Source organism: Anser anser (genome assembly GCF_964211835.1).
Source record: "Anser anser genome assembly, chromosome: 14".
Taxonomy (NCBI): domain Eukaryota; kingdom Metazoa; phylum Chordata; class Aves; order Anseriformes; family Anatidae; genus Anser; species Anser anser.
The window spans coordinates 19,830,693-19,855,083 of record NC_139735.1 but is presented as its reverse complement, the minus strand read 5'-3'; the positions used below and the strand labels follow the sequence as shown (position 1 = coordinate 19,855,083).

At 52.6% G+C, this 24,391-nt stretch overlaps 1 protein-coding gene, 1 long non-coding RNA gene and 1 pseudogene across 9 annotated transcripts in view; 2 read left to right on the top strand and 1 right to left on the bottom strand.

Annotated features, from left to right (window-relative positions):
• HTR4 (5-hydroxytryptamine receptor 4) overlaps nucleotides 1-24,391 on the top strand; it is a 166,512-nt gene that overhangs the window by 12,411 nt on the left and 129,710 nt on the right. The window lies entirely within an intron of this gene.
• Nucleotides 238-9,503, top strand: LOC310881230 (sulfate transporter-like; annotated as a pseudogene). Its single transcript has 2 exons — nucleotides 238-5,341; nucleotides 6,169-9,503. The product of its transcript is annotated as a sulfate transporter-like (transcript).
• Nucleotides 9,739-24,178, bottom strand: LOC310881232. The gene is made up of 2 exons (XR_014572254.1): nucleotides 11,607-24,178; nucleotides 9,739-11,016 (listed from the first exon to the last, which is right to left on the bottom strand). It is a non-coding gene; the product is annotated as an uncharacterized lncRNA (long non-coding RNA).

Genomic DNA, 24,391 nt, shown 5'->3' with positions numbered 1-24,391 from the left:
AGCTTCAGAGCAGAGTGACTGCATTAAGAAATGCAGTCAGCGGGTCAGTGACACTCCTGGCCTCACATTGTCTGAAGAGAACTTTTCTCTTTGTCTTGCATGCTCTGCTGTGACCCATGCACGTTATTATAAACTGCCCTGCAAAACAACAGGAGGCTACAAAAAGTGTTTTATTTTCTGGGATGACCTAGTGTACTGCTTCCACATTCTCTGGCGTTATCTCTTGCAAAAAAAAAAAGTGAGTAATTTATTTCTAGGAAACCATAGGAGAGGTTCTGTTCATCTTTTTTGTCCCCTGCTTTTGTCGCAACTCGCCATGTCTCAGCAGTGCGACCAGTTCAGGGTTTGTCTCCTTTTTCCTTTAAAAAAAAAAGATGTTTTTGCAAATGACTACATCTGGAAAATTCATTTCCATGTGGAACTGAACCAGCAGCCATTTGAAAAGACAGTTAGGTCCCAAACCTGAAGGGAAAGAAAAGCACTTCTCTTAGCTACCTGGCACCATTTCTTGGCCCTTGCTGTGTTTTGCTGAAGTGGGCTGTGGTCCCAGGCCCTGCAGAGCAGGGGGGTGCCTCCCCGTGCTAAGGCAGGCTGGTCCAGTTCTGGGGCCAAGACTCTGTGGACGCTGCTTGAAGGGCTTCCAGGAGCCAAACAGTCCTAAGTGCATTCACGAGCCTTAAAGCAAATAAATCCTTGTGCAGTGCTGTTAGCTCTGCTCCAAAGAAAACTGCTGTATTGACCAAGATGTCAGCTCGTCCTGCTAACCATAAAGGTTGCACTGATGTAGCAGCAGATAAGTGAACTCGCTACATTTGCCCATTGCTAGATATCTGGGTAACAATCACGGACCCGGACAATTTTATGTTATTTTTTTCACTGCAGGACAGAAACACATCACCACCCCCTGTAAGAATGAAGTCGGTCTCTACTGTACCTGGAGCGTGGGTTTCCACTGCTCTGGTTCTAGCTGCTTGCAGTGGAGTTGCGTAGATGGATGTCACATTGCTCACATGCCATGCTATGAATGACAATTCTGAATTTCGTCCTTCCTGCTTGTCTTAAAAACAGCGTACCGTGTTGCTGGCAGGCAAAGTCCTGCCTACACTTGCATGGTTCAAGTTAATACTCACCGTCCGTTCAACCCAACCTTTCCCATAATGGAGTTAAACAGTTAGGTGAGTTTATGGTGGCAATAAAGATCAACCCTGGAATATGCATTTAAAAACAAACTATTTCAGAAGTTTAGCTATAGTGACCTTGCATTTGGAAGACTTTGCAGCCTCAGTCAGCTCAAGGTCACATGAAGTGCTGTGGGTTTCTTTTTTAAGCTTGTCTGTTACATATTTTCTAGAGTAAATGTGAAATATTTCCAGCTCCTACCCTTACCTCATGCAGCAAAAGTGATTTCAGAGGTGTATGCAGTGTTCAGTGTGAGCAAGGATGCTCCTGCATCCTCTCTGCCAGGAGGGAGGACAGAGAACGGCCTCTCCTCAGTGCCCCCAGCTGGAGGGGCCAAGCAGAAGCTGCCCTCGCACAAAGAGCTTCCACTTCAAAGAGATCAGTGCAGAGAACCGAAGCCCACAGGGAAGCCAGCTGGGACGAGGAGCTCAAGAATGTAATAGCAGGGAAAGTATGGAATATTTTAAAATCGAGTATGAAAAATCAACTGAGAATTTGCACACAAGGAAGAGAAAAAATGTAGGGTAGGCTTCAGACAATTAAAAAATCACATTCACAAAGGATGGCAGAGGAAGCACAGAGACAGAAGGATGGAAAAAGAACTGCACACCGAGAGTTATACCTGTGAGAAGCAAAAGAGAATGGGTAAATCGAGGCTTACCAACTTATGCCAAGTGGTAAAGGAAATGATAACACACCAAAGAGATCCAATACATGGAACAAGATGGAACTTCGAGAAGAATTGCCATGCAGTGAGGGCAGGGTTGATGTTAAAGGTAGCCTAGATACTGTCACAGTTGGAAAACGTGCTTTGTCCCATTTCTTTGGAGGACGGTAATGCTGAAGACACAGACAAGATCAGAGATCCAGAATTAGAAAGGAACGCTTCCTAAATAAGATCGAAATTCAAAGGATAGATTGTGCTCAGATGTGTTTCATCCCAGCAAATAAGCCATCTTAAAAGACTGGCCAGTTCCTCAGTGACTGGATTTGAAGATGAAGGAATCATACAAAAGGTGGAGATCTGGGTCCTTTGCTAAGGAAGGAGATCGAAAAAAAAAAGAAATGGAGATGATATCAGAGTGGCCAAGATACGAAATGAGCTGTAACTAGGAAGGATTATAAAGCATATGAAGGGATCATCTTCTAAGGACAAGGGGAATGAAGAGGCCAAGGAAAGAAATAGTCCACTCCTGAAAGAAGGGAGAGGGAAATGAGCTGTGGAGCAATAGCAGAGAAAAAGAATTAGTATAAGTAGCTAAATACATTGAGCAGCTGTCTCCCCTGCCATATGCTCTCATTTTTTTCCTGCTGCCAGAGAGCACTGATGTTTCTCATTTATTTACTCCTAATTACTGAGATACAGCCTTGCACTAATGAGATAAACGTAACTCAGGATGCTGATCTTCCCCTCCTCTTCCCTCAGGGTGTCTCCCTAACATCTAATCACAGACCTGTGAAAGTGCCATCTCTCCATGCCCCCCACCATCTCTCCAAAGCCCGTGGGCCCCAGTCCCCCCCCCAAGCCCAGAACTAAGCCAGTGCCGGGAGCAGAGGTGGGGACCAGGCTGCTCCCTGCCAGGCAGCGCTGCTGTCCTGCTCCAGGGGCAGCGGCACATCCAGCAAGGTCTGAGGCTAGGTCGATGGAAACAAGATGGAAAAGAGTCAGCGGAGACTGAGATGAGACTGGCAAGCAGAAATATGTGCTGAGAGCTCTCATGTAGGTTGTTGGCACGAATCGCAAGGGAAGAACTGTGTTTATAAGGCTGCTGGTTTAGTTCAGGGTGATGAGACATTGCCTTTTTCCTGGCCACTAAAGCAATTGCCCACCTTTACCTCTGAAGGCAGTGCAGCCCTGCACTTCTGCAAAGCAAAATCCCTTGTTCCTTTGCCACAAAATCCCTTGTTCCTTTGCCACGCTCTTTAAAAGGCACATGCAGAATGCGGGCTACACAGATTTGCCACATGCCACGTTCTCTCTCTGCCCAGAAATAATGATGCTATCACACCCCTGCTTGCGGTGCAGGAAGCCTTTGTGAAGGCATGCACAAACTGTGTGTGCAGCGTGGCAGAGCAGCGGTGGGAGCACTCGGGGAGCAGCCCGGCACGTGGCTGCAGCGTGCGTGGGCAGAGCCTGGGGTGAGAATGCGGTGGTGGAGCACGTTGGTAGAAAAGCTACCAGCAAAGAACAATGTTGTTGTGTGATTGTTTTTACGGAGCAAAAGGATGCCCAGAATAGATGAAGATCTGCGTAGAGAAGCCCAGCAGGACTTGAGCCCCAGGGAGGGGCAGTGTCACAGCACACAGAGGAAGATTTCTGTGTAGTGTTGCCCTTGTTTAGCCAACACATCCCCAGATACCAGCAATGCTGTTATCTGGCAGGAGCACTTCTCCAAAACCCCTTCAATTGTTCTTGATGGGCAGGACAAGTTTTCATCAAAAATAACCCCCCCCCCGGAACGATCTTTGTTTTCAAAACACAGCTTTGTTTGGCCGGCTGCACTGCCTTCATCAGCTGCAGCAAGATAGAAGGGCCAGCTGCTTGGCTGAATAATTCCGTTTTCTCAAGAGAAGCAACACATGATCCAGAAGGAAGGCAAAGGAAGCAGGTTTGCTGTTGTTTGGCTTGTGCTTTCCCTGCTCGGTGGGTGCTGTGAGGTGAGGAGAGAGGTCTGCCAGCAGGGGGGACCCGAGGAAAACACCCCCAGTCCCTTGGCTCCTGCAGCCAGAGGTAAGAGACTCCAGTCAGGCCCAGGGATGTGAAATGAACCCGTAGGGTAGGGGAATGGGCATGGCCTCAATTCGTTATCCCAGTTCAATTTCCAGAGCCTAGGTCCACACTCAGGTGAATTTTTCTCTTTGTGTGTTGATCAGTTTCGACAAAAAGGTGTGTTTTATTGCAACTGTATTTTGACTGAAAAACTTGGAGTAGCTCTGGCAAATATCTTATTTAAAAATATGGAAGAAGTTGAATGCTTTCATTCCGCAGATATCAGCCTCTGTAATGGGCTTATTTGATGCAAGCCAGCAATGTAATATAAAATGTCAAAATGTTAAAAGGAAAAAATATTTTGCAAATAACTTCCCTTACCCACATGTTGCATTCCTAAAACATCACTTGGAATGCCTTAACATTTTCAAAATAGGTTTTGTTTAAGTGGAAGCGTCGTCAGGAAAGGCAGGGTTGCTGAAGAAGTTTTAGTTCAGTGAAATAACATTGTCTGATCTTAAGCCACTCTGCTGTCCTGTTAGCATAGAGCACAGCACTTGCCGTAGCTTTGTCTGATGTGGCCATCTGTGCCAGTGGGAATGCCATGTGAACTGTGGTCTCGGGGCTGTGCTTAATTAGGTCCGTAACTGATAGCAAACAAATCAACTGGCACCACAGGAAGGTGCTTTTCTGTTTGATTTGTCTGAGGTTATTTTCCTTTATTTGTTTATCCATGCAATCTGCACAAGCCCTGGAGCTAAGTAAAGCACTTTATGCACATGAATGCAACTCCTCACGGCACGCCTGCTCTCCTGCCATAGCTATCTTGGTGCAATGGAAGGCATGCTGAGCCAGATGTCAGGACAGAGCAAAGATGTACTGAGCTCCCTAACCCCAGAAGAGCCTCCTGTCAATTTTATACGCGTCAGGTTGGAGGAGAATGAGCCCACAGACTTCAGCACCAAGGATTTCATCCTGAAGAAAGCCAGAGAGGTCTGCAAATGCAATCATCAAACCATCCTCACCTTCTTCTGTCGGCTGTTCCCAGTGCTGAACTGGCTGCCCCGGTACGATGTCAGGACGCAGTTACTTGGGGATGTCGTATCTGGCCTCCTGGAGGCCAGGATAGTTGCCATCCCTCAGTCCGTCTCGTACTCCCTGCTAGCCAGCTAGGATCCCATCTACGGAATCTACACCAACTTCTGCAATATCATCTACGTGGCCATGGCTACTTCACACCACAACTTCGCTGGATCCTTCAGAGTCCGTTGCCTGATGATCGGGCAGTCTGTGAACCGGCAGCTCCAGCTAGCAGGGTACAGCGATGGCAGCACTGGCTCTGTGATGGTGGGCAATTCCACCTCCCCTGGGAACGGGATGGCTACCTGTGACAAGAGCTGCTACGCCATCACTGTGGCCCTTTCCCTGAGCTTTCTGGCTGGCCTTTACCAGGTATAGATGTTCACTGCTGTGCTGTTTCCTCTCTGTCCTTTCCCTGCTAGGAACTTCTGAGCTTAACAGCTCTAAGCTCCAGTCTCACTTCAGACTTAAAAGCCACGAGAAATGTTTCCTAACGTAACTAGACCCTTGCACCCTTGACCCAACTGTAGTGATTTGGAAAGCCCAAACACAGCTGAATTTGGGGGTTTGCTTCCCCCATGTGATAGGCCAGGTGTCTGGATGTGTCTGAAACGTGCTTAGGATCAGATGCAAGGGAAGAAAGGGAACCGTGAACCACCTTCCCACCACGCCAGTCCTACCTGAGCTGACGACTGGGCAGGTCAGAGCAAGTTAGGGTGGGCAAGAACAGCCCTCAAGGACCCTGCCATCAGCAGGGCCTCCATTAAAGGCCGTGCAGTGTCCCCACTGCCCGGGTCTTGCTGTCAGTGGACAGCTTCAGGCCCTCCCACTGGGACAACTAAAGGCACTGTGCCGAACTGTCTTGATGCCACTGAGAGATGCTAATGGCTGTTTGGATGTGGCTGCTCTCTGCACCTTCAGAGTTAATTATGAGCCCTTATTGCTTGAAGGAGACAACAACCAGGATCATGTAGGCTTCTTTGTATGGCATCTCCAGCCACAGACAAGTCTTCTAGCTAGCTCTTTAGTTCTTCATACTACAGATTAACTCCTTAAGAAAGAGGCCTTGGTCTCACGCAGAATGCTCAGCAGGCAGGATAGCTGGAGAGGCTGAAGTGGAAGCAGACTGGCAGAAGTTGCCGGCCACCTCTTCTATCCCTTCTCATGGATGCTAATGATACGGCTGGCTTGCTTTTCAGATCCTGCTGGGGGGTTTACAGCTGGGCTTTGTGGCTGTCTACCTGTCAGAACCTCTCCTCAGTGGCTTTGTGACCGGCTCCAGCCTCACCATTACCATCTCCCAGATGAAGTACCTCCTGGGACTGAAAATCCCTCGGCACGAAGGGGTGGGCTCCTTCATCCTGACGTGGCTTGACCTTTTCAGGTACATCCAGAACACCAACATCTGCAACCTGCTCATCAGCCTCGTTGCTTTGGCCATCATAGTGCCTGTCAAAGAGATCAATGACCGGTATAAGGACAGGATGAAGGCCCCGTTCCCCATAGAGCTGCTTGTGGTCATTGTAGCCACGGTGGTATCTTACTACTTCAACTTTCAAGAGTGATACAAGTCGGCTGTTTGTAGGGCTATCCCCACTGGTTTCAGGAAGCCCACCCTACCAGATATGAAGCTGTTCTCCAGCCTGGCAGTCGATGCCCAGCCCATTGCTATTATTGGCTTTGCTATGACCATCTCCCTGGCGGAAATCTTTGGCAAAAAGCACGGCTAAGCCGTCCGTGCCAACCAAGAGCTGGTCGCCATTGGCATGTGCAACCTGATCCCAGCTTTCTTCTACAGCTTTGCCAGCTCTGCAGCCTTGACCAAGACTCTGCTGAAGGAGTCCACGGGGACCCAAATCCAGGTCTCTGGCCTGGTCACCTCCCTGGTGCTGCTGCTAGTGTTGCTGTGGATCGCGCCACTCTTCTACTCGCTGCAGACCTCCATCCTGGGGGTGGTCACCTGCGGGGGGGCCTGAGGAGGTTCTGCGACATCGCTTGCATATGGCAGCTCAGCAAGCTGGACACGGTGGTGTGGTGAACACCCACGCTGGCCTCCACACTGATCACCACGGAGATCGGGCTCCTTGTGGGCGTCTGCTTTGCTCTGCTCTGCATCATCTTCCACACACAGAGACCCAGGGCCACGCTCCTGGGCAAGGTCAGCAACACGGAGATCTGTGAGGACCAGGCCGCTTACAAGCAACTCAGCAGTATTGCCAACATCAAAATCTTCCGCTTCGAGTTGTCCCTTTACTATGCCAACAAAGATTATTTCAAGACTGTTCTCTACCAGAAAGCTGGGTTAAATCCCACCCTGCTGGCTGCTAGACATCAAAGGGTGGAGAGCCAGGCAAATGCAGACATGGGCAATGGCAAGAGATTTTTTGGCACCGGGTTTGACTGCCTGAAACCTGCCAAGACAAGGGCCGAGAAGTCACCCCCAGATGTCTGTCCTCCCTCTGTAGATAAGCACACCTTAATCACTGACTGTGGGGCGATGCAGTTCATAGATACCGTGGGTCTCTCCATGCTGAAGGACACACATCACGACTACAAGGAGATTGGTGTCCAGGTGCTCCTGGCCAACTGTAACCCTTCTACTGTAACGCCACCGGCTCCGGGCGGGAGGCTGGGCTGGCCAGGCAGCTAGCGGTGGGCAGCTGGCTTTCCACAGCGTCCATGATGCAGTGCAGTTTGCTGAGCAGTGGTACCGTGCAGCAAGAGAGCAGGGAGAAAAAGGATGCGCTCCTGGACCCCGAAGACCCGCATGTCCAGACGTCTTTGTAGACCTGTGCGTGAGAAATGATTTCTAATGAGGGCGGGCTTGGTACGTGCTTCAGAGCAATTTCAGTTTTCATGCGATCAGAGCATGAAAAAAGACTAAGGAACTGTGAGCAGCAAGCAAGGGGCAAAAGGACTGAGGAGGGAGGGGGTTCAGCTGAGATCGCCCCTAGCCTGAGAGGCATTTCAGGTTTGGTCGTGTGGGCTGGGAGCCTGGCTGGCTTTTACCCTTCTCCCTTTGGAAAGGGCTGTGACGGCAAGAGACGGTGCGCGGTGACCTGGGCCTCCCGGCTTCCCCAGGGATCATCCACGTGAGATGCCGCCCCGCGATGCCTCTCCCACTTGCTGTCCGCTCCTTCCCAACCCACCGCAGTGCACCCGCAGCCACCTGGCTCCCATGCTGGCGCCGGGCTCGCGTGGGCGCTGGGTGGCAAACGTGAGCCGCGCTGCACAGCCCGCAACCTTTGCACAGGCCCCCAGGCACTGCCGCGCTCCCTTTGCCGGCTGAATCTGCAGGCAGGCCCTGCCTGCCCCTCTGGAAGGAAGGGGCTGCATGTATTCCCTCCGACCCTTCTGCTTTCAGTCATCCGTGAGAGCGGACCCCAGCCCCGCTGAGTGCAAGGGGACCCCAGCCAACTGGGGCATGCATTTCCAAGGCTTGGGGAGCCCCTGGGTGCTCTCACAAGGGAGCACTTGGCCACCTCCCGGCTGGGGCTGTGTCCCTTGGAGCCTGGGTGACGTTTGGAGGTGACCTGGACCCCAGACTGATCACTGGGGCCAGCAGTACGGGACATCCCTGTCCCTTACAGCTGCAGTCTTCGGGCAGCAGCAGCTGTAACTGTGCCGTGTGCACGGTGGAAATCACAGCAGAGGCTTTGCAGGCGCTTGTCGAGAGAGGCCTGGGGGGGCAGGCTTGATGCAGGAGAAAAGGGAAGTGCAGCAGGTTGAATTCTTAAAACACAAGGATGGAGCCTGCTAAATCTGGAACTGTCTTGATCCTCCTTTTGTTCTCAGTGATAAAAACAAACAAACAAACAAATGAAAAAAAAAACACAAACAAACACCAATTGCAATGTTCTCCAACCCAGCACCAAGGAAAAGCTGCTCTACGTAGCACACTTAGGAGCATTCATAAATGCAATTATAGCTTAGGGAGTTTCCTTCTAGGTGCAACTCCAGTGCCCATACCCAGAATAATTAGGGAAAGGGCTGCAAGAATCCCCTCTTGTGGTGCAATCTCTCAAAAATCGCATGGTGGAGAAATGCACATCCCAAGGCATCTTTGGGTGCCAGACTGCGAGGCCGCTCACCAGCCTCCTGAAACGTGGGGGGTTTGGGCCCGGCTGAACCGGGGGTGAGACCGAACATTCCCCCTTGCTCCTTCCCTCACTGACACACACCCGTTTGTTGCCGCTTTTATTTTGGACTGGCCTTCTCTCCCCTACATCCACCCCGAGTCAGTGTGGGAAATAGATCACAGAGGCTCATTTGTCTTCCAAACACCCTACGGCAGAGAGTTTAACAGTCCCTCGGTGGCCACAAAACAAAAGCAGCAAACCCAGCAACAGCACAGCACTTCCCTTAAAAGCAAACGAGTTTCAGAAGACTGCTGGGACTTGCCCCAGCCAGCAGCTCTTGCTCGGCCGCTGCGTGGGGCTCAGGACGTTCTGCTGCAGGGCAGGACGGGCGCCTTGCCCTGCTGCGGTTCCATGATAGATTGCAAAGAACTCCCATTGCTGAAAGTGCAGCTTCCCTCCTGAAAAAAAAAAAAAAAAAAAAAAAAGAGTTAAAGCGTCTGAGATCACCAGCTACTCTTTATAAACTGTAAACCAGGAGTGCTTGTACAGTGGCTAGAAATAGCCATGGTTTTCCAAGTGCTTGCCAAAATCCGTGCTGCCTTCTGAATGCATGGTGGGACGATGACAAGGGGCAGGGCGGTGGTGCTGTGAGCCAGGACCCCCGATCCCAGCAAGGACTGGGGCTGCTGGGGGATGCGGTGCCATCCGTGGCAGGCAGGCAGGGCCGTGCTGTGCATGCAGCACCGCGGGAGGTGCTCAGCAAGAATCGGCTCACTTGGGCACGGGCCCTTTACTTGCTGGCGCGCTGGGACAGGCAGCATGCTGCTGGCTCTGCGTCCCCACGGGGGAGTCCTTGCTCCGAGCAGCGAGGCTCAGCAGCATTGTCAAGTGCAAAGACAGCTTTTTGGTGAGTGCCATCTGTAAAAACACTGTGTGTGTTTTGGTTTAATCTGGGACTATTTCCATGCCACCTCTAAGAAAACGTGGCACCAAAGATGTTTGCTGAAGTGAACTCTAGCTTGGAGGGCTTTTTGGAAGCCCGGTCATGGAGACTGCTGTGAATAAAGTGCATGGAAAAGGAGAGCTGCTGCCTTTGCTCAGGAAGCTATCTCCTTGTGGTCCGAGACTCCTTCAAGCAGATTGAGGAGCACAGCATGCCCGGCTGCCTGCTGGAGCAGGGTTGGAAGCGTCGGGTGAAACTAACTGGACCGAGGAGGCCAGTACCAGCCTTGCAGGGCCGAATGGCCGGGGGTGGGTGGCAGAGGGTGCAGGCAGGAGCGGGGTGCAGCTCTTGGAGCACCTCCTGGGGCCTCGTGGGCTGTGAGAGCATGAGGCAGCCCCCAGGGAGCTGCATCAGGCACCCAGCGGTGGGTTGTGGTGTGTCTGAACAGGAGGGACTCAGCAGGCTGGCAGAGAAGGGAAGCCTTGTGAAGATTGCGGCTTTCTTCCTTTTTGGAATAGCACTGCCATCGTTTTCTTTACAAGACTGCTTACGAGGAAAATTAAATTGTTTTAGTTAGACTTTAGATGTGTTTACGATCTCAGTGGGGTGAGTAAAGCCGCAGCAGGAAGTGAAACCAAGTCTCGGGTATCACTGGCAGTGATAACTCCTGGGCACCGCCTGGTGCGAGGTAGCAGAGGCAAGGTTACCGTCGGAGCAGGGGCTCCTGCAGCCCCCTGCCACGGGAAGAGGCTAGGGAGCCCCGGAGAGCGGTGAACACACCAAAGCAATACCCAGCAGTTGTTGCAGGACACCGTCCCTGGACAGGAGTGAGGTGACAACCCCCTGCCCAGTCCCAGAGCACGGGGATCTCTCTGGCAGCTCCTGCACACGCCGCTTGCCTGGAGCCCCCTGTAGCTTTCCAGCCACCACCACCAGCACTGGTGACACGGCCTTTCTGTTCCTGCAGCACTCCAAGGTAGCTCAAGGACATTTGCCATTTTCATATCAATTCCTATGAAGAGGTCCTGGGTTGTAAATGACACAGACAAGATAGGACACAAGTGACACAGTCCAAGGGTAGCTAATAATCAGCATGGGAGATGCATCTGACACCTCACTGCCTGCCTCTGCTGGCCCAGGCAGGCAGCAGCATGAAGGGGCTGCAACAGCTGTGGGACAATTCCTGGGGACAAAAGGGCTCCTGGAGAGGGCACAGGGCACCCATCTGCCCCCAGCACCCGATCACAACAGCCCGGTCCCCTCCTTTGCCCCAGTTCCTCCACATTCACCTGGGACTGGGGGGAAGCACGTCTCCATCCCTAGCACAGATGTGCCGGGCTGTCGAACCCGGCTGCAGGGACCCCGTGCTAGGCTGTCAGCCACAGGGTCCACCGGGCTGCGTGCAGGAGGTGCAGGAAATGCTGGGAGGTCTTGGACCCCATCCAGGGACCCGCAGCCCCTTGCTACCCCCCAGCTCCCACCGGCCGCAGCCTCCCCCAGCCGCCCAGCCCGCGCTGCGGGGCACCGCGCATGCCTTCCCCTGCCACTCCGCCAGCGAGCAAGGAAATGCCATGCAGATGAAAGCAAATGTTATCTCTCCCAGTAAGCAGCTCACCTGCTATTCTCCTTCTCTGTCTCCCCCCTGCCTTGCTGAGGAGCTATAAATACTCCACGAGTGTGATAAATAGAGGACGGCTGCTAAGGCTTTGGCAGCTGCGGTCGGAGCTGACTGTGCAGCTGTTAATTATGCCTCAGTGGCAGCTGGACAGCTTTAAATCTTTTTATGCTTTGAAATGCTCCCTTTGGGGAAGTTTAAGGAATAAAGGTTGTCGTGGCTGATAGGTGTTTGCTTCACCTTCTAGAAAGCCTATGAGATGCTGATTGCTGCACGGATTGCTCACTCCCATTGCCTGCTCCTGAAAACACACACTTTGTATAATGGCAAAGAGTTGCTTCTGCAGCTCAATAGCTGCAATAAAGCAGTATGCATGCTCCCAGCACAGGCACGGTGCTTACCCACGTAAGCTCTCCCTGGCAGATAAAACTCAGCTGGAAGGAGAAGGCAGGGAGCTGCAGGTGGTGGCATTACATTTCCTAAAAAGAAGATTAGGGGCAGCTTTAGTGCTTCCCTGGAGGTAGCCTGGTGATGAAGGAGCCACCGGGCAGGGTCTGGGCTAACAGTCTGGCTGCAGGTGAAAAGCTCTGGCGGGGCTCAGCACAACCCAGGGATGCTGCTGGGCCCCCTCTCCCCGAGGAGCGTGCTGGGCAGGGCGGTGGGTGGCCGCGTCCTCAGCTGGGAGCTTGCTGCTCTCGCTTTTTTATGGCTTTGCCGTACCGTATTTCTACCTGCGTTTCTCAGAAGAGAGGCTTTGCTCTGACACATTCATGTCAGCTTCTAAATTCTTCCACCGAGTGGGGTGCACGCAACCCTCCATTTAAATCCTGGTCTAAAACATTCAAAGTCAGGGAACAGCCACGTCATTAACCCTTCCTCAGCCACGGGAGAGAAATCCCTTCCTTTTTCTGCCGTTTGCCCATACCTTTTACTCCAGAGCACCCTGGGTGCTGTGTGGGTGCCCAGTGTGGAGGAACATCACGGATGGTGGATGGTGCCCTGACAACCTGAAAGAAGCACAGAAGCTGCAACCAGCAGACGGAGACTGTGGGCAAGTGCGCAGAGCTTGGGCAGAGTCGGGCCCTGAGCTGAGGGGCTGTGCCCGGGCACCCTGCTTGGGCTGCGTGTTCAAGGGAGAACAGGGGAGAGGGAAGAGGACAGCTCTTTTCTGCTGGTGGCTTCTGTAGTACCCGTGCCAAGCTCGCATTGCGTGCACCAGGTTTGCTGCTAACCTGAGCACCCCGCTGTGCTAAAAAAGCGTCTTCCTCACTTAATCTCTTCTTAGAAGATTGCTTTGGGGAACTGTAATATCCTTGCCACAAGCAATAGTCTGCTTGCAAGGATATTTCCAACCATGAAGACTGCAGGCCAAAGGCTGGCTGGGGTTTCTGCTGAGGAAATAGTAACCAAAGGCGTTGTGTCGGTGGCAGAGGATGCTGCCCTCACCGAGCTGGCCGTGTGTGCAGGTGCAGATGCACACTCCTACACGTGTGCTGGCACAACGCGACTTCACCTTTCCCAAGCCACAGCCCTCCCATGGCCGTTCCCCCGTGCAGAGCTGGCAGAGTGGCTGGGCTGAGATACTTCATCCGCAAAGGCTGGGGTCTTCTGCTGCAGTCACATGGAGAAGAGCTTTCGTCCGCCTGTGTCTTCGCGGTGCCCCATGATTTCGGCGGCTCAGCAGGACCGTGCTGCACAGCCTGGAGGTGGGTCCCCAGGGAGGGGGGACAGGACCACAATGAGTTGGTTCCTGCTCCATCATTGGCAAGTCACTGAGCACCCAAACCTCATGGCCAGGAGTTCGTTCCCTCCCTCCACCTGCTGTGAAATGGAAGCGATGAGTCTCACAGCCCCAAAGGGAGCTGCCGGGGCTCACACCAGACAGTTTGCAAGTGAGGTTTATGGCATTGTTTCCAGATGTTCAAACAGAAGACCAGTGGCTGGGAACAGCAAGGGGAAGAGACACACATCAGCTTTTGGGTTGCAGAATCCCCCGAATTGCATAACTACGAACGTGCTCAATTTGTTCTTTGCACAGTGCATCTAAGAGATGGGGCTCTTCTGAGTGATGTTCTTGTGAAAACAGGACCTCTTGGTCTTTCTTAATGCTGTGGCTAGTATCCTCTGCATAATCTGCCACCCGGCACCCGGGGGAGCCCTGGAGAAGCAGGATTGGCAGCCGTCCGTCAGCACCGCTGGGTTCTCAGCAGTCCTTTTCTCTGCCACTCACCAGCAGCCTCTGCACTAAAGGAGTGCGGATTTGCGTTAACAGCAGGAGTGGCACCTCAGCAGCACCTTGAACAAGAAGGGCAGTTGCATGACTGATTAGCATTAATGTCTAACGAAGCAGGGAGGGGAGTGGGAGCAAGATGCTCCTCGAGCCTTCCAGGGTGCTGGCAGCGGGCTCCTGCATCCCGTGGCCCAACAGCGTCGGGATGGGCAGCGGTGCTGAGGCTGCGATGTCTGGGGCACAACCACGTCCTCCAGTTTTGGACATGCAACGGAGTCTGGTCTTCTCAGGCCTGCTGATTAACGGAGGTGTTTCTTCAGAAAGGGAGGTGTTTCTCTGGAAAGGAGCTCGGTGACCGATGCCACCCCAAGGGACAAGCTGCCGGTGTCAGGGAGGGGAGAAGGAAGAAGAAGGACAGGGATGAAACGAGCCAAAGAGGAAAATCGCTCAGGGCTAAATTCTTGCAGTGTCCAGGATAGCCACAAGCAGCTGCTGGTCTCTGCCATCACCCACAAAATACCGAAACCAGCCCACGGCTTTGGGAACCTCTCTCTACTTGCCGTTCTGCTGGTGAACTGCTCTTTGCCCTTTTATCACCCTTGCCTGGAGAGAAATCGGACGGAGTCAATCTGCTTCACTCGGTGTATGATCATTTTCTGTCTGTTAATCAGAAAGTCCATCAGGGAGGGGAGAGAAATCAAAGGGCCTCTCTTTTACTTGCCCAGGGCCCCATGCTCCTGGTGCAGGCCCAGTAGTGACAAATAACGCTGCCCTCGCTCATTGCCCAGAAAGTGAAAATCCTCCTCACTGGCTCGGTGACGCTTCTTTCTATTTCTAAGTCAGTGCTGCGCTCCTTGGCACGCTGTTAGTTGCTTAGAGGCTCACATCTCGATGGCACTTAGGCGACCTCACTGGGGAAAACAGCTCTGTAGCTCTTCCCTGTCCCGACTTTTCCCCAGGACAGTAAGAAGGGGCTGGGGGCGGCGGGGAGGTGTGGGGAGGGCAGGCACACGGTGGCCCCCCACCGCCTTCTTGGCAGCAGCCATCTCTCTGGCTGGCTAATGAGCGCATGGTGTAATGTCCTCGGAGAGTCTGAGTACTCAGTGCTAATAACAACAACAGCAACAGCAGGCAGGATTAAAAATAATTAAGGAAGAAAACCACGCTGGAGATTGGATGCTCAATTGCGAGGATAATCCAGGGGAATCCCTTGGTTTCCTTCCCAGGTGACGAGGCCAGCGAGGTTACAGGGTGATGGCCATGGTCTGGGGTTGGGATTTGGGGAGATTTTGCAAAGTAAGAAACGGCTCAAAGCAGGGCAGGGAAGGTGGTAAAGAGAGAGAGATGGCACGGCAGAGAGAAGCACTGAAATGAGCTTTATTTGTTTGGTCTAAAAAATCCTGAGGCTTAGAGGAGGGGAAGTTGGAGGCTGAGCGTTTGGCTGGACTCTGATCCAGCTGCGTGGGCATCTGCTGCCCTCAGGCTCGGCAGCCAAATCCTGCAGTTTTGTCAGCTCTGAGGCTTCTCGGAGGGGGTCTGAACAGCCCCAGCTCCTGGAAGCCCATGCAGACAGTTGTTGCATCTGTAGAAAAAAGTACATAGCCCACAGTCATGGAAAAAGCATGTAAATGGTTATCCCTAGGGGCTGAGAAAAGGGAGTCCGATGACAAGAAAATTGTTCTTGTATTTTCTTTCTTTCTTTGGCAACTGAGAAGCATGTTTCAGCAGGTACAACTGTGGTTTCTTTATAAGGCAGAGACAAGATTAAATGTATTGTAAAATAAATGCCAGGCCAGACAGCAGCTGAGACTCACGAAGTGGCTAATAGATAGTAGGAAAAATAACAATACCGAACACTGACAGTGTTGTTCCCATTTCAAACTGTCTTTGCAGGGGAAACTGTTCATTGCTTTTCCATCTCTTGTTGCTTTGTGGGTGGGTTTTTTGGATGTTAATTTTTTTTAAGAGCATTTAATTGAATCTTTGATCCTCCAACAAGTGTCGGCTCTCTGTCCCAAACCAATAGTTGCTCTAAAAGCAACGTTAGCTGCACGGGACGGCCCGTGCCAAGCGGGCAGCGTGCGGCACAGAACAACATGTTGGGCTCGGTGGGGATGGTGCCAGCAGGGACGGGGTGGCTCTTGTTCTCCGGGTGCGGTGGGAGAGCACCTGGGCACCCACCAGGACTTACTGTGAGTGTTTCTGTCCGGGGGTGTTTGAGCCTGGAGAGCATTTCCTTATTTCGAGACGCGACAGCATGCCGAAGGCAAGTAACTCCGGGACGGGACAGTCGCTGAAGGCTGTGCCACCTGCGGCGATGTGCTGGACGGGAGATCGGGCTCGCCGGTGGGCTCGGTGGCCACTGGATGGCAATGTTGGCCCACACGGCCGCACGGAGCTCGGCACTGAGCATAGGGTCGGGGAGAAGAGGTGCAAGGATGGCACCCTGAAGGATGGCGGGGTGCTTGGGAAGAGCACGGCACTGCGAGGTCCCTGCAGCAGCAATCACAGCAGATGCTGAGCAGGTAACTCCCGAGGACAAGGAGCCAGAGACCAGAGGCATGCAGCTCTCGCCTTCACGTGCAGGTGTCCACATCTGGCGTGAGCACGCTGACAGCAGCAGGCATGTTAGTGCATCTTAAAGCATTAGTTTCAGGAGAAGCCCCCGGGAGTGCCGGGCTTTGTGTGTTGGGGAAGGATCATTCGCTGCTTCCTTCAGTCCGCGGAGTAGAAGCACCAGCTGTAACGGCTGCGTGCTATGCTCCAAGCACGCCAAAGGGCTCTTCGCAGATGTAATTATTGCAGGAAGCCCTCGCCAAAAATGCGCTCATGACACAGCAGAAGAAATTAATGGAAGAACAATTAATGGAGACAGCGCTGTCCTCTCTGGCTGAGGGACTTGTTTAACCGCAGAGCCCTGGAGGTTTGGAGAGTGTCCCAGGGAAGTGTGCTTGCCTGATCCTGCACGCCCAAATCCCTCTTCCTAGGGTCCTCCTTAGGCATCCTCCAGTGGAAACTGCAAGAAATAAAGCACAGGATGAGATGGGGCACTGTTACTGCCCAAGCACTGCAATAACTGGGCTGCATCCTGCTGTGATTCTTCAGGCAGCCGTGGCTGGGCCACAGGCAGTCATTTCGTTCTTCCCATGTTTTCTCTCTTTTTTTTTTTTTAATTCCTTTTTTCTCCCCTATAAACCTTTATTCATGCAAATAACTCGCTCTGTGTGGCCTCAAAGAGGAAGCACAGCCATCGCTGACGGTAAACCTTGATATCCTCCTGCCTAGCACTTTCACCCCGGTGCCCAGCCTGGCCTCCTGTGTGCCCATTATCAGCTTAAAATTTCTGCCGTGTTTGGGAAGCTACACAATGAATTTCCCTTCAAGGCCACACAAATATTACAGCACATTTTGCCACAAAGAGCGTGGAAGCTGCAGAAAGAAGAAGTGCAAATGGCACGGCAATGACTGAAGGTTCAATGTGGTACACCAGGCGAGTTAAATTCGGGTGGGGAATTTCTGGTGTTGGTTTCTTGGAAGTGAACGCGTTTGGTTGTCTTCTGCACCTATCAGACCCCAGGCTACTTCTGCAAATCCCAGCCTCAGCTTTCAGTCTGAGGCGAAGCAGGAGGAGTAGCCGCGGGTCTGTCTTGTCAAACCCTGTGGAAACAAGTGGGTATCACAGCTCTGAGAGCTCCCAGTTTAACTTGTGATGTCCTCACCTGCTGCAAATCACTGAGTGCCATCCTGGAAACAGAAGAGCACAGTTCTTGAAAAAGCCACCCAGAGAACAGCCAGCCATCGTGGCACAGGACGTTGGCCATGGGCTCCAGCACGTACAGCACTTGGGTGAATATTTGCGGTAACTGTGAGCTAATCAAGCGTGTGATCGCCAGAAAGGGCTTGGGAACCACCTGTGGGCTCCAGCCTGTTCTCCTGTCTTTGAACAGCTCTGGATAAAGAACCAGCCTTTTTTCCTTTTTCTTCTAACTTTTTTTTTAATGGGGAATTAATGGCCAGAAATACCATTGTTTCACTAAGCAAGGAGAGGACATAGGGAGTGGGCTTTCTATCTCCATGAATGGCCTTGGTTTTCCTTCCTGGGCACCCTGATACCAGTGGGGCCGCTGGCTCCCGGCCCCGGGACCAGCCTGCTAAATGGGGCTGACAGCAGCAGGGTTGGCCCGAGCCGACCTGCAGGGCCCCAAAAGCTGTGCAGCACCCTAACATTGCCCTGCTTTTTGTGCAGTGCCAGCATGAGCTGGAAACTGGGAAAAGCGGGTGGGAAAAGCCACAGTGGCAACCTGAGGTTTCCAGCAGGGCCCAGAGGGTGTACGCCCCCCCCAAAGGCCAAAGAGTGGGAAAGGAAAAGTCACTCTCCTGGTTTATTTTTGTTTGCATTTTAATAGTAGGGTTGCTAACAAGTGGAGTCGTCGAATTGCTGCCATGGAAACAGCAGCCTTCAGTCCCCAGCACAACGCAGCCATCTGCAGCAGTCACTGCTGGCCCGTCTGTGCGCAGCAATGGGGCTGCTGTGGGGTCGGGGTGCCGTGCGGCCAGCCCGGGGAGCAGGGCGTTCATCCCCCCGAATAATGGGACATACACAAAATACCTGCAAATGGGGTTGGCAACATCCTGCCTGGAGAGTAGCAGCCACGCAAAAGTGGTGCAAATGGAATTGGTGTGAAGGAATGTTGGATTCCCAGTGCAGCACTTTGCTTTGGATGCTCCGGCACATGGATGCTGCCAGCTGGTGTGGACACCAGCAGAGGTCTTGGTGCGCAAGGAGACGTGTTCTGAAAGACAGCAGTGTGTGAGCGCCTTGGGGGCTGCTGCTCCCCTGCAGCTGGATTTGGAGTGCTCCAGGAGTGGGAAACGGAGCCATGGGAACGTCTGCACATGAACGCCTTGACCGAATCCTCCAGGCTCACAAAGCCGTCGGGAGGTGGCAAGGGTGCAGCCTGCCTTCATCCTCCTGAGGCTCGTCGGTACCATCAGCACCCGGCCCCGGACAGGCTTGGACCTCATCATGCTCGTGAGCTGCCTGGAAGGCCTGGGAAGGGAAGCTGTGCCCCTTGAAGAGGCTGCACACTGGGTTTTAAATCACTTGCCTGTCTAATTCCCACTGTCTTAAGAACTTGAAAAAACTCACTTAGGCAGCTTGCCTAAATTGCAGTGGTATCTGGCTTGGCAGAGAACTGTCCTTGGGCCATCCCAAGGGGTGACCTGAAGAGTGATCACAGGGAAGCTGCAGCCATCAGCAGAGCTTTCCAGAGATATCTTGTCTTTCCTGTTTTGAGATTTGGTCTAGAAAACTCTATTTTATCTTAAACTGAGCATACGAAGTCTGGATGCAATACACAGGGCAGGGAAAGAGAAGGACAACCAAAGCAGGAGCTTCAGCAGGAGCCCAGCTTGGGGCGGTGCTCGGGCAGTGCAGCAGCTCAGGTCCAGGGGAGCTGATTTCTCCTTGGTGACAGAAAGAGGAGCTCAAGCAGCCTCCTGGCTTCATTTTGGGACCTAGCTTAAATAGCATGCATATCACCTCTCTTCCCCTCCTAACTGTTCCCACAGTGAGGTTTCTATAGCCATGGTTAGGCACTTAAATAAACCAGCCTGTTTTCCAGACCACGGAGCACCCGCATCTGTGGTTAACTCAGATGTGCCGTGTCAAAGGAAAATTCAGTGACTCATTTAGTAGCCTGAATAACGAAGCGTGGCATTGAGCACCCCGATTTGGCTGGTTAGACCTCAAAGATCCCATTGTCTCCTTCGGCTCCTGTCTGAATCTGTGCTCATTGGTGCACGTGGGTATGTGTAAACCCGCAGAGCCGAGTGCCCACAGCCGTGTCCCTTCCTGCCCAGAGCTGACCGGGCCCTGCTGAGCACCGCTTGTGTCTGTTCGTTCCCATCAGCTAGTGAAACCCCTTCCTTCCTGCCTGTCCCTCTCTCTTCTCTTCTAAGATCCCCATCCTTACATATGTGAACTATCAGGGGGAAAGATGTTGAAGCTCAAATGCCAGAAAAAGACATTCACTTTCCGGGAGAGTGTGTAGGGTTAACCTGATGGCAAACATCTTGCTCATCTGAGCAAAGAGGAGAAAAATAACTTGGTTTTACTTTCCTTCATCTTCAAAAATATTTAATAAAGGAGGGAAAATAAATTCAGGGGGAGCTGGTGGGCATCCTGAGAGCAGAAGAAGAGGTGAAATTAATCCTATCAATAATCCATGATGAATGATTCACTCGGCTCTTTTATTCACAGTTGCATATAGTTATCCTTATTCACTCGCAGCACGGTACGCATGGCAATATGTACAGCTCATATGCATATAAATTAGGAAGCCCGGCAAGGGCTCCCGCACAGCCGGGGTTGCTGCTCAGCGAAGCTCTCACGTGGATCCACTCCGTGAGCCTGCGGCTATCTGGGGGCTTCGGGAGGTCTCCGAGCAAATGGGTGCTGAGCCCCAGCTCCTCGCTGCTTGAGCTATCGCAGCCAGCCCAGCGCCGCTGCTCCAGCAGGGATGGGGAAGGGGAGAGGTCTGTGCAGCCTCCGTCAGAGAGGACACAGAGGGGGAGTTTGGGGAAGAAATGCTAAAAAGGCTCGCCTCCAAGTCAGCACGCCGTGGCACGTGGCTGGAGAAGAGCTACCATGCACGGCAGCTCCGGATGCCACCAAGCTCCCCTGCACTCCAGCTTCTCTCAGTTTTGCCACTTTTATACCAGAATCATTTCACTGGTTCCGTCTACGTGGTCCCAGCCTCCCGGCAGCAGCATCCAGTGTCCCTGCAGTGCAGTGGGACGAGCAGCCAAACCCCTGTGGTGCTGTGAGAGCAGATAAGGCGGCTCCCTTCAGTTCCGGGGGCAAGGCAGGAGGTAGATCGCTGCCTCCAAACCAGGTCTCTTGCGTCCAAAACCGGAGGACGAAGCTGGAGAGCAGAGGACACAACCCAATTCACCCTGCACTGCAAGAGCAGGGAAGCATCTTTCTCCGACAGACACTGCTCCGGCCTGGGGAGCACCGGAGAAGAAGCAGAGCCAGGAGCAGCGCCAGCCTGCGAGGTCGATCCCGCAGGGAGGGATGAGAGGAGGCAGCCCAGGAGGAGGCAGCCCCAGCGCAGCCACTGCCTCCTGTCCTCCCTGCAGCGCCAGCCTTCCCCCAGCTGCCCACGTCTGCTCAGGATGCCTCATTTATCGTCTGTCATTGCACCCTATCTTGTCCTTAAATTCCTGATGGATCGTTTTGTAGCTTCCAGCTCATGGATTGTAAATGGGGAATTTGTCTCCAAAAAATGGTCTCTCATAAAAAAAAAAGAAAGACAAACTCGTCCCCTGATATCAGGCTTGTTTAGTATTCCGCCTCGCATGACTGGAACCAGGAAAGGGGTAGTTATCTTACCCGTCTCTAAAGCTAAAAGTCAGACCTGCCTTAAACTACGTTTTAGATTTATATATCCATGTAGTCTTATAAATCAGGTGTGGTGAATAAATCACAGTGCTCGACAAATAGCAGGATTTCATACCACAGCTATTGCAGTTTGCGTACCTAAAGACCTGGCTGTTTAGGTCCCACTGGTGTGACCCCCTTCTTGTTGATCACTTCAGGCTGGATACTTCCCACCTCATTGCAGGCTGCGCGCTTTTATCATGGGTCCAGGAACTTGGCTGCAGGGAAGTGGTGCGGGATCCAGAGAGCTCCCTGGCCCAGATAATGAATAATGTAAGGAAAGGAGGAGGTGACAACAGTGAGACATACTTCTAAGGAAGGATGAGCACCGCATCAGCTGGTGCTTTCAGTCAGATGAAGACCAGAATTTTCCTAGTGCCTTACCTCTTCTCAGAGGTTTCCTTCTCAAAATGCTTTTGGGATCCAAACCACCGAGAAGTCTGAGGCGTTCAGCTGCCGTAGCTGGACTTTTTCCCTTAGGTCTGGGTACCAGCAGCTGCCGTGGCCGGGAGCAGTGCTGATTGTGGTGGTAACCTCCCGGCGAGAGCAGGGAAGCTCCTGTTTGGAATGGAAAAGAGAAAGAAGTCCTTCCTCAGCAAAGTGGGAGGGCTGCGTGATCTAATGGCACGTATAACCCTAAAAGAACTTACATTTATTCAGGCTCTCTTTTTAATAAAATCCATCCCACGCAACTGGGCGAAGGAGACTATGCTGCGTTCAGAGGGAACACGCTGCGCACACCAAAAAGCATCCCCGTCAGCTTGGTTTTATCTCCCTCTTTCTGGCTTACATCTGCGCCTGAAAGCACAGCCAGTGATCTGAGGCAGCTCTGGAGTTCCTGCCGCAGCAGCGAAGGCAGCGCATTCCGCTGCACAGCGACTGTGATTCAGTCCCGATGAATCACTCGGCGACTTCTTTTCTCAACTAGATCTTTGGCTTTATTATTGTTACAGAAGGAAAAAAGGAGGAGAGGAAAATAAAAAAAAGAGGAAAAAGCCACTGCCTTATCTCCCTCTATAATCCTTTCCAATTTTTCTTTTTAAAATTTTAATTAAATTTTTGTAGGCATCCCATTTATGCTGAATAAACTCTTTGATAATCCTGGAGAACAATTTGCATGAAAAGGCGTTGTGCTCTAATCTGTCCCAAAGTGATGACAGCACCGGGGCTCAGCATGCCCTGTTCTGGGGGTTCAGAAGCACCCCAAAACAGGAGGGTCTTGCAGTCCACCTCCTTCGTGCACTAGCATCCCTTCCCCACCATCCTTGGCTCTTGATCCTGATCCTCAGGGAGATCCCAGCTCAGAACAACCGTGAAGGCAAGTGAGCTCTGAGGGCTGCAGTCCTGTCTGGAGGGGCTACAGCTGCGTGCTACTGTGAACGGAGAGTAAACCAAACCAGTACTGAGTGAGCAGGAAAGTAGAGGAGCTATAACAAGGGGTTGTCCAGAAAAATAGTACTGCAAAGAAGACGAAACCAAGTTGTTTCAGGACAAACTTTCAGTTTCAAAACGACCCCTCTCAGCTCCATCCAGCCCAGCCCTGTCCAGTCTGGCCTCGGTGGCGCAAGTCTGAGAACCCAAAGGGTGACAAGGTGTTGCTTCAGGGATTTAATCCCAGTTCTACTTTCCTTAATGTTATTCTTAATCTGCCTTTCAGTTACTATAGTGATGAACAAATGCATGCAACAAACACGACGCCTGGCAGCCTGAGAAGCATGTTTTCCGGCTGTGGCTGAAAATACCGCCAAATTTTCAGAGAAGGCAGTTGAAAGATCTGTCAAAAATCCTCAGATCCTTAAAAAACGTTTCTTATCAAACAAGTTGATAAGAAACTGTTTAGTATGCATTTGTTTTTGGAAACTTGACATGTCTTGTCAGCAAGCGATGTATATTTTACGTTGCTGGGTGCTCTGGTTTCTCTGCCTCTGCACACCTTCGAAAATGTCCTGTTTCCAGGTGGAAGGACCTAAATCACAAATACAAGGCACGAAACAAATAGCTACAAACAAGATTACTTCTCTGAGCCTTTGTGTGCTCTGGATCACCCTGTCCCAGCGCAGCTCTCCTCTGAGAAGCAGCAGCCTTTAGGGTTCCCCGTGTCACCCCTTGGGGCATCCCACAAAGCCCGCGAGGCATCGTGCGAGCACGGTGCTCTGCCTGAGCCCGTGCCATGGATCTTGCTCAGCAGCCTCAGCCTCCTGAAGTCAGATCCGCCGACGTTTGTAGCCAAAAGAAGCAGCACCAGGCTGGAGAGGCCAAGCTGCAGGGCCTGCCCCATGACTTGGGTTTCAGTTTGTGAATTACCCGTCTCAGCAGCGGCTGTTGTGCATGTTTCTTAGGGCACAGCACGGAGCCCATGCGGTTACGCAGAGGGAAGGGAGGACCCTGGTCTCACGGAGACCCAGAGGCACTGGAGGTGGAGGGAATCCTGCCAGGCCCTGGGGATGCAGCTGAAACTGAGTGCTGGCAGGCGGAAAACTACCACTTCACTTCCAAAAGCAGGTCTGGTCAGAAATCCTCCCTGCAGCCGTCAGCTCCCAGCCGCGTGTTTACATGGAATGTTTACAGGCACTGTCCAAGGGAGAGACTGCGCACTGCAGCTTGAAACCCTGAATGTCCCCCAAACCCCCAAGTTCAGATCCGGGTGTGGGGGCGAGCACACCTGAAGATGGAGCTGCTCAGGTCCTGCTTTTATGCTCAGTCCGCTATTGCAATAGGCACTTTAAAAACCGTGATGATGAGCTGCCTGTAGTGGCCACCTCTGCCAAGACGGAGGGTTTTAGGGTCACAGGGCCGGATTTTCAGCTGCCAACGCTCTCCTAATGCCAACGGAGCCGGGCTGACACCGCAAGTGAAGAACGGGCTCCCAACATCTCCCGGGGCTCTGCTCTGCGCTTTTCTCACCCGGGGGGGACAAACCCCTGAAGCTGGCTTGGAAGCGAAGCTCCTGATGGCCCTTGCCGGGATCGGGTGGGGGGGGGGGCTTCGGGGTTCCACCCGACCCGGGGGGGTCCTGCAGCCTGGGGGTCCCGGGGGGGGGGGCGAGGCGGCAGCGGGACGGGCGCAACTTTGCGCGCCGGGGTTGGGGCGCGCAGGGGGGAACCGGCGGGG